This window comes from Coregonus lavaretus (assembly GCF_964263955.1).
Source record: "Coregonus lavaretus genome assembly, chromosome: 31".
Classification (NCBI taxonomy): Eukaryota; Metazoa; Chordata; class Actinopteri; order Salmoniformes; family Salmonidae; genus Coregonus; species Coregonus lavaretus.
Window position 1 is genome coordinate 1,336,901 of NC_140018.1, and position 10,054 is coordinate 1,346,954.

At 46.6% G+C, this 10,054-nt stretch overlaps 1 protein-coding gene across 1 annotated transcript in view; it reads right to left on the reverse strand.

Annotated features, from left to right (window-relative positions):
- Positions 1-5,940, reverse strand: part of LOC311106908 (protein-tyrosine kinase 2-beta-like) — a 62,233-nt gene extending 56,293 nt beyond the window's left edge. The window contains exon 1 of the mRNA XM_084149295.1: positions 5,814-5,940. The gene's annotated coding sequence lies outside the window, so the exon portion shown is untranslated. The remainder of the gene's footprint in view (positions 1-5,813) is intronic.
- Positions 5,941-10,054: the final 4,114 nt, after the last annotated feature.

Here is a 10,054-nt window from a genome sequence, read left to right on the forward strand (position 1 = left end):
TCTCCCCCTCCCTTTAACCACCTTCTCCCCTCTCCCTTTAACCACCTTCTCCCCCCTCCCTTTAACCACCTTCTCCCCCCTCCCTTTTAAACCTTCTCCTCCCTCCCTTTTAAACCTTCTCCTTTAAGCCATAGACTGTTCTCTGCTTCAGCACGGCAAGCGTTACCGGTGCATCATGTCTGACACCAACAGGCTCCTGAACAGCTTCTATCCCCAAGCCATAAGACTGCTAAATACCTAACAGAATGGCTACAGGAACTGTCTGAGTTGACCCTTGGATTTTATTTGGATTTTTGCACTGTCTCTATACACACACTCACAGGACTCTGACCACTCACAGGACTCTGCACACTCACAGGACTCTGACCACTCACAGGACTCTGACCACTCACAGGACTCTGACCACTCACAGGACTCTGACCACTCACAGGACTCTGCACACTCACAGGACTCTGACCAACTTTCTCGTTATCTCTCTCAAAACGATCTTCTTGACCCTAACCAGTCAGGCTTCAAGGCGGGTCACTCAACCAAGACTGCTCTCCTCTGTGGCACGGAGGCTCTCCGCACTGCCAAAGCTGACTCTCTCTGTTCTCATCCTCCGCTGCCTACGACAGTGAACCATCAGATCCTCCTCTCCACCCTCTCAGGGCTGGGCATCTTATGCTCTACACACTCTTGGATTACATCCTACCTGGCAGGCCGCTTCTACCAAGTGACGTGGAGAGGATGTGTCTGTACCACGTACTCTCACTACTGGTGTCCCCCAGGCCTTGGTTCTAGGCCCTCTCCTCTTCTCTCTATACACCAAGTCACTCGGCTCTGTCATATCCTCACATGGTCTCTCATATCATTGCTATGTGGATGACACTCAACTACTTTTCTCCTTCCCCCCTTCTGACACCCAGGTGGCAACACGCATATCTGCGTGCCTTGCAGATATCTCAGCTTGGATGTCGGCCCACCATCTCAAGCTCAACCTCCACAAGACAGAGCTTCTCTTTCTCCCAGGTAAGGCCTGCCAGCTCCAAGACCTCTCCATCATGGTTGACAACGCCACTGTGTCCCCCTCCCAGAGTGCAAGGAACCTTGGCGTGACCCTGGACAACACTGTCATTCTCTGCAAACATCAAAAGCAGTGACTCTGCCCATCTTCTGAAAACATCTGTAACCCTACCTCTTCAAAACAAAGATTATCTTAAATAATCCCACAGCACCCCCCCTTTGCACCATTCCTTTTGTGAACTAACACTTGATTGGCATCAAATACAATTTCTTTGGATCACTAGAAAGAAAAAGATGGATCTATTCCTGCCAGTGAAATCATGGCACACATTTATCATCACAACATTACTAACTTCTGAAGGCTATGGAGTCAGACTGATAGAAGAAATTAACCACAATGCCTTTCAAATTCAAACTACGGAAGGACTTAAAAGATAAATATGCCACTTGAAATTGGATTTAAATATTACATAATTCCAGCAACTCTGAACACATCACAACACATCCAGGAACTCAATTGCAAATGAGAGTAGATTATTGTTGTACACTCTTTAGAAAAAAGGTGCTAAGTAGAACATATAGACTACTTCTGTTTGTCCCCATAGGGGAACCACATTAGGTACTAGGTAGAAACCTTCTGCTTGTCCCCATAGGGGAACAACATTAGGTACTAGGTAGAAACCTTCTGCTTGTCCCCATAGGGGAACCACATTTGGTGCTAGGTAGAAACCTTCTGCTTGTCCCCATAGGGGAACCACATTAGGTACTAGGTAGAAACCTTCTGCTTGTCCCCATAGGGGAACCACATTAGGTGCTAGGTAGAAACCTTCTGTTTGTCCCCATAGGGGAACCACATTAGGTGCCAGGTAGAAACCTTCTGTTTGTCCCCATAGGGGAACCACATTAGGTGCCAGGTAGAAACCTTCTGTTTGTCCCCATAGGGGAACCACATTAGGTGCCAGGTAGAAACCTTCTGCTTGTCCCCATAGGGGAACCACATTAGGTGCCAGGTAGAAACCTTCTGCTTGTCCCCATAGGGGAACCACATTAGGTACTAGGTAGAAACCTTTACAGAGGGTTCCATCTAGAATGAGAAATGTACAACAATAACATCAATCAATCACTGTGTACAGTGTTTGTGTGTGTGTGTGTGTGAGTGAGAGAGACAGAGAGAGAGAGAAACAGAGAGATAGCGGAGGATCAGAGGGACTATGCCTAAGATCACACAGTACACCAGATAGGACAGACTGACCCTAGCCCCCCCGGCACATAGGCTATTGCAGAATAGATACTGCGGACTGAGACAGGGGGGGGGATTGGGCAACACTGTAGGCCTGTCCAAAATTACTCCCAGACAGGGCTAATCAGGCAGGATAAACACCACCCACTTTGCCAAAGCACAGCCCCCCACACCACTCAACGGAAATCCACAGACCACTAACTTACTACCTTGAGACAAGGTTGAGTATAGCCCAGGAAGATCTCCCCCACCACACTAGCCCTAGCAAAACTGGACAGGAAGACCCAAGGGAGTCGAGTACATTTACATTTACATTTTAGTCATTTAGCAGACGCTCTTATCCAGAGCGACTTACAGAAGCAATTAGGGTTAAGTGCCTTGCTCAAGGGCACATCGACAGATTTTTCACCTAGTCGGCTCGGGGATTAGAACCAACGACCCTTCGCTCTCAACCACTAAGCCACCTGCCGCCCACTTTCATCTACTTACACGCCTTCTTAAAAAGTGAAATGTTTTCAGTCACTTCATGGGGAAGATAGTGCATTCAGAAAGTACAGTATTCATAGCCCTTGACCTGAATTAAAAATGGATCAACAGTGGAGTACAGTGAACAAAGCCTGGCATGATGTGCCCTGATAGGGAATGCATGTGAGAGCACGAGCGGGCCAGTGAATATGCCTCCCTAATACGGTCAGAGAATCCCAGGAGAGAGTGGGGAGCCGGCCAAGCACAGACAGCAAGGGTGGGTCCTCTTGCCAGTGCCTTGCCATTCACCTTTGCACCCCCGAGCCATAGGACTTACTGAAGAGATGATTCTTCAGTGAAGACTTAAAAAAGGTTGAGACCAAGTCTGTTTCTCTCACATGGATCAGCAGACCATTCCATAAAAAGGGGAGCTCTAGAGGAGAAAGCCCTGCCTCCAGCTGTTTCCTTTGAAATGATAATAATAATAATAATATAATAATAATAATATATGATCATGAAAATAAGGAGGCCTGCGTCTTGTGACCGCAGCGTACATGTAGATACATTATCTACGGCAGGACCAACTCCGAGAGATAAGTAGGAGCAAGTCCATGTAATGCTTTGTAGCTTAACAGTAAAACCTTGAAAATCAGCCCTAACCTTAAACAGGAAGCCAGAGGCTAGCACTAGAGTAATATGATTTTTTTTTAAACGTTTGGTTCTAGTCAAAACATCTAACAAGAAATGGGAGACTTGGGGCTGAATGGAGGGTAACATAGGTGCTGTCTGAAGAGATGGTTATAAATATGCAAATGGAGTGATGGATGTTCCAGGAGTTTAAGAGGAGTGCAGCTGAGCTGAAGGCACTGAAGACAAGGTCCCCCAGTGGCCAGGAGTCTGGTGTTAATGGTGATAAGGAAGCTGGAGTGCAGCTGAGCTGAAGGCACTGAAGACAAGGTCCCCCAGTGGCCAGGAGTCTGGTGTTAATGGTGATAAGGAAGCTGGAGTGCAGCTGAGCTGAAGGCACTGAAGACAAGGTCCCCCAGTGGCCAGGAGTCTGGTGTTAATGGCGATAAGGAAGCTGGAGTCAGATGAGCGGAGTGAGTGACAGGGGATTTAGATGTGCAAGCATGTCAGAGAGGTAGGAAAGATCCAGGATGTGGAGAAGATGTGCAGGATAGATCCAGGACATGGAGAGATGTGCAGGATAGATCCAGGACATGGAGAGATGTGCAGGATAGATCCAGGACATGGAGAGATGTGCAGGATAGATCCAGGACATGGAGAGATGTGTACGTGAGCAGTGGAGTTGTTGGAGAGTGGATGTGATGTTTTCCCAGGTTTTGGCGCGGATGTAGGGAAGTTTCGGTTTCCAGTGATGTGAAATAAAGGATCCAAGGAGAGAGCGAACAACGACGGTCTTTTAAAGGTTTAACAGCATTCAGACAAAGTGCACAATGATGAGAAGGAGCTTACAGCCAGTCTGCAAAGTTCTCCAACAGCCTTACTTTATACCAGAACATCAGATAAGGACACTATCTTTTCCCTCCCCCTGTCAGCCCATCAAAATGCCTGTAAACAGATGGAGCCATGAAGGTAAGGTAACACAAAAATGTTCTACCCTTCAGGGTGGGCACTGAAGCAACATAATTCTGAACATATTGAAGAGGGTTGACAGAGAGGCTATAGAGATGAGCGTTGCAGTCGTCCAGGTAAGAGGTGACAATCTGTCAAAAATTGAACTAATAAATGAACGTAAACAATTTTTTTTAAATAAATAAATAAAAGGGTACCAAAGGGTGTGTGATGTGCGTCCCTACCCTGTGACAATACAACATTTGGTTTAAGGTGCCCGTGTGATCAAGGAGCTATTGGAATTCAAAGTCAAACATTCAACAAATAAATTAAGGTAAAAGAAAATGTAACAATTTTTCATTAAATTGTGTGATGTGTGTCCCTACCCTGTGAACAATACAACGTTGATTTAAGGTGTGTAGATCACATGGTCAAGGAGATTTTGAATTACGTTTTTTTTTAGATTTTGACATTAAATAAATATATATATAATTTTTTTATATATATATTTACAAAAAAACATGTTGGAATCATTTTATGAGAAAACCAAAGGGTGTGCAACTTGCCTCTCTATGAAAGATACAATGGACAGTTGAAATTAGATTGCTAAGTCACTTGGTGTAAGAGCTATTTGAATATTGTGATCATGCACTTTGTTGACGGTCCCTAACTAGTTGCATTGACTTTGAGCCGGCTGCCTACAACGTTGCTTTGTGATTATGAAACTCGGGTCGGACTCGGGAAAATAAGACCTGTGCAATGTTGTACAACTTTTTTCCTTCATAAAGAGCCTCACCTGAGGTATATAGCTCAAATCGTTCCCGAGCTATAGAAGTTTGAAGGTCCAAATGTCTGTTGAATATCGAATCTCAAACCAACTTTACCACGGAAATCCACCTCACTTGTCAAAACCAAAACACAGATAGATACACCCTCTATACTTCCCTATTCTGTAAGAGATTCAGTGGAGCAAGAAGACTTGTTTTGGAGTATATAGGATTGCATACTGCAGCGTCATACACCCAGGCGCTGGAATCACGTACCAACAATTTCACCTGCACAGACCTGCAGAGTGATAATCGAGATTCTTCCAACTGAACTCAGGTGGCAAATGCAATGGAAGAAATTCCACACATTGTGCATATGTTGTTCAAGTTCAAATGCTTGAATCCGAAGGTATTTCTTTCATATATCTATATTGGTAAAGGACTCATACCATTAAGACATGTCAATCAATCTATTACAAATGTTGTCCTCAGTCTTCATGTTTTTCACATTTCATTTAGACACATGACATGACATATTTGTGAACTGCTAGAAATAATATGATGTTCATGGTATAATTTTACTGACTTCAAACGACTCTTGAATAGTTTCGTTTTGAGTAAACGGTCAACAATAATTAACAACTCCAATCGCTTGAAATACCTTGACGCGTCTAACGTCCCGTTGCCTCTCCTACACCTGAAGTTAAGCCTACAGTTGTAAAAACACTTCTTATATTGATTTCTAGGAATTTGCCTCTTACCTAATTTGAGGACATGTTACTCCACGAGCATCTGCACGGAAATGTTATATTGTATTTCTGGCAGCTCTGCTTTAGGCCTAGTCCGTTGAGTATTACCAGGTATTCCCTCGAATAAAAAAGTGTATGTGACGCAGGAAGGTATGTGCTCAAGCCAAGCCACTCCCCTTGTCTCTACAACACCCTCGGTTGGATACTTCCTTATTTCTACCAGTGACTTAATTAATGCAACATATGTCTTCTGTAGGTCTACTCTGGTTAGGTTGAATGTTTTAGGAGGCATTGTTTTGCAGATACAGTACAGTCGTGGTCAAACGTTTTTGAGAATGACACAAAGACACATTTTCACAAAGTCTGCTGCCTCACTTTTGATGATGGCAATTTGCCACTCCCTTGTCTCTGCAACCCCTTGGTGGGATACTTCCTTATTTCTGTGGTATGGACATCTATTACAATTTCTATTTGTGTTTTGTGCAAGTAACAGTTATGTTATAAACTACGTTTGTGAATTTTTTTTTTTTTTTTTTTTTTTTAAGTTGGGTTCAAAACGTTTATATTCTCTATAGGACTACACACTATATTGTCTTAAAGTGTGCATGCATAAACTATTCAAAACATAAAGGGTAGTGGAAAAAAATGTGTGTCTAATGTGTTTGCCAGAGAAATGGTTATGTATGGTGTAGAAACACAAGATACATGACCAATTACTTAATTCATGCAAAATATGTATTCTGTAGGTCTACTCTGGTTAGCTTGAATGTTTTAGGAGGCAGTGTTTTGCAGATTCAGTATTTTACACAGCGAGGAGTATAGGAATCCATCCTTGGGTCGCCTAATAACCAATACAGAACACTAGATGGTGCCATAGATCTGTTTCTAAAACAGATCTATGGCACCATCTATAGCCTTTTGGGGGCCGCTAAGACTTATTTACATTGACATGTTAGCAGACGCTCTTATCCAGAGCGACTTACAGGAGTAATTAGGGTTAAGTGCCTTGCTCAAGGGCTCATCAAGAGATTTTTCACCTAGTCGGCTCGTGGATTCAAACCAGCGACCTTTCGGTGACTGGCCCAACGCTAGGCTACCTGCCTCCCTTATGCCATGTTTAATGTGTTCTGAGTGAGAGTGACTAACAAAATCAATGGGGGGCCCCCTGGAGGTCCGGGCCCCTGGGCACGTGCCCTGCGTGCCCTGTCGGTATTCGGCCATGATAACTACAAGTTTACATAGCTGGCTAGACTAATTTACCAATCAAAATATTGTTAGTTGACATGGCTAATTGAGTGACTGTCAGGTGACTGACATAACAAGAGAATAATTGCTGATGCACAACCAAATGTTTAACTTGCACCTTGTGTATTCTACTATTCTAACGCTCAACAGTAAGTTGAGACCCCGACAGTCACTGAGGGCATGTGGCCGGCCTTGTTCCTACACCCAGTTGAGTTACCTCCCTGGTTGGTTGGGCTGTTTCCCATTATAGAGAATGTAGACGGAACAGCATAAACAGAGGGGGGGAACATGAGGCTGTAGAAGGAATAGCATATACAGAGGGGGGGAACATGAGGCTGTAGAAGGAATAGCATAAACAGAGGGGGGGAACATGAGGCTGTAGAAGGAACAGCATAAACAGAGGGGGGGAACATGAGGCTGTAGAAGGAACAGCATAAACAGAGGGGGGGAACATGAGGCTGTAGAAGGAACAGCATATACAGAGGGGGGGAACATGAGGCTGTAGAAGGAACAGCATATACAGAGGGGAAAACATCTCAACACAACATACCAACCTGATTTTGGGGGGGCATCATTTTCCACCTACTCCACCTCACTCAGCCATCCAAACTCTTCCATACCAGTCACTCCACTCCAGCCAGTATGTCAGGGAGTTCGGAATAGTTGTGAGTGTGTGGATTCTAGACTAGAGAGAGTGGGCTTGGCATATCTGTGGTTGTGTCCTAGTCATACCATTCCAGTCCAGTCCTGTAGTAGGTCACCAGGGAAGGGAAATGGCATAACTATGGTTGTGTACTTAGACAGTGACAGCTGCTATGGGGGTTCATGTCTGGGGCAGGAGCGGGCAATGAACAAGCCTCACCCTCTCACCACCCAACCTGGGCCAACAACATTACACCAACACCCCCACACGGACTATATCAACAACACAGTACCACTGTGTCAAAGGCAGGTGCCACACCATGCGCACACACACACACACACACACACACACACACACGATGGTCTGACTGGGGTTCTGCCAATAGCAATATATCTACAGTTGAAGTTTACATACACTTAGGTTGGAGTCATTAAAACTCGTTTTTCAACCACTCCACAACTTTCTTGATAACAAACTATAGTTTTGGCAAGTCGGTTAGGACATCTACTTTGTGCATGACACAAGTCATTTTTCCAGCAATTGTTAACAGACAGATTACTTCACTTATAATTCACTGTATCACAATTCCAGTGGGTCAGAAGTTGACATACACTAAGTTGACTGTGCCTTTAAACAGCTTGGAAAATTCCAGAAAATGATGTCAGGGCTTTAGAAGCTTCTGATAGGCTAATTGACATCATTTGAGTCAATTGGAGGTGTACCTGTGGATGTATGTGACACTCTGGCTCTGGGACTTTTGTATTTGAGCCAGGGTGTAATTTGTTTTGTTGGGTTTTGGTTTGGTTATGTTGGGTTTTGGGTGTATTTCTATGTTTGCATTTCTGTTGTGTCTATTTCTAGGTTTGGTCTATGACTCCCAATCGGAGGTAACGAGTGTCAGCTGTCGGCTCGTTATCTCTGATTGGGAGCCATATTTAATCTGTATGTTTTCCTGTGGGTGTTGTGGGTTTTTGTTCCAGGTTCAGTATTTGTCACTGTTGGACTTCACTATCGTCTTTTGTTTTGTAGTTACGTGCTTTATCAATTAAAGTCATCATGTTCACTCAACGCGCTGCGTATTGGTCTGCTCCCTTTATAGACGATCGTGACAGAAAAACCCACCATCAAAGGACCAAGCAGCGTATCCAGGAGCAAAGGGTCTGGACATGGGAGGAGATATTGGACGGTAAAGGGTCATGGACTTGGGAGGAAATCCTGGATGGGATGGATCACCGTCCATGGAGCGAGACAGTGGAGAGGCGACGGAGAGAGGAGCAACGGCGTCGGCAGGGCCGTCGTCGGAAGGATGAGAGGCAACCCCAAAAAAAATTTGGGGGGGGGCACATGGCTTGGGCGGCTGGGCAGCAGGAGGCTGCCACAGGGAGATATGGAGAGAAGGCTTTCGGATTACGGGAGCCATTGGCGAGTAGAGGGAGGGAAGTTGTTGTGGCACGGCGTGAGAGACTGAGGTGTGTTACCAGTCCGGTCCGGCCCGTTCCTGATCCCCAGTTAAGGCCAGTGGTGTGTGTTCCCGGTACGGACCGGCCTGTTCCTACTCCACGCACCAGGTCCACGATGTGCGTCGCCAGCCCAGCTCGGCCTGTTCCTGCTCCACGCACGAAGCCTACGGGGTGCGTCGCCAGTCCAGCCCGGCCGGTTCCTGCTCCACGCACTACGCCTGTGGTGTGCGTCACCAGCCCAGCCCGGCCGGTTCCTGCTCCACGCACGAAGCCTACGGGGTGCGTCGCCAGTCCAGCCCGGCCTGTTCCTGCTCCCCGCACTAGTCCTGAGATGCGTGTCCTCAGCCCGGGACCACCAGTTCCGGCACCACGCACTAGGCCTTATGTGCGTCCCCAGGGTCCAGCATGCCCTGTTGCTGCTCTCCGCACTAGGCCTTATGTGAGTCCCCAGGGTCCAGCATGCCCTGTTCCGGCTCTTCGCACTAGCCCTTATGTGCGTCCCCAGGGTCCAGCATACCCTGTTGCTTCTCCCCGCACTAGCCCTGAGATGCGTGTCCTCAGCCCGGTACCTCCAGTTCCGGCACCACGCATCAGGCCTACGGTGCGCCTCAGACGGCCAGAGTCTGCCGTCTGCCCAACGGGGCCTGAACTGCCTGTCTGCCCTAAGGCGTTTGAACTGGCCGTCTGGACTGAGCCTGCAAAGCCGCCCGTCTGCCATGAGCCGTCAGAGCCGTCCGCCAGACCGGAGCCGCTAGAGCCTTCCGCCAGACAGGATCAGCCAGAGCCTTCCGCCAGACAGGATCAGCCAGAGCCTTCCGCCAGCCATGAGCAGCCAGATCCGTCAGCCAGCCATGAGCAGCCAGATCCGTCAGCCAGCCATGAGCAGCCAGATCCTTCAGCCAGCC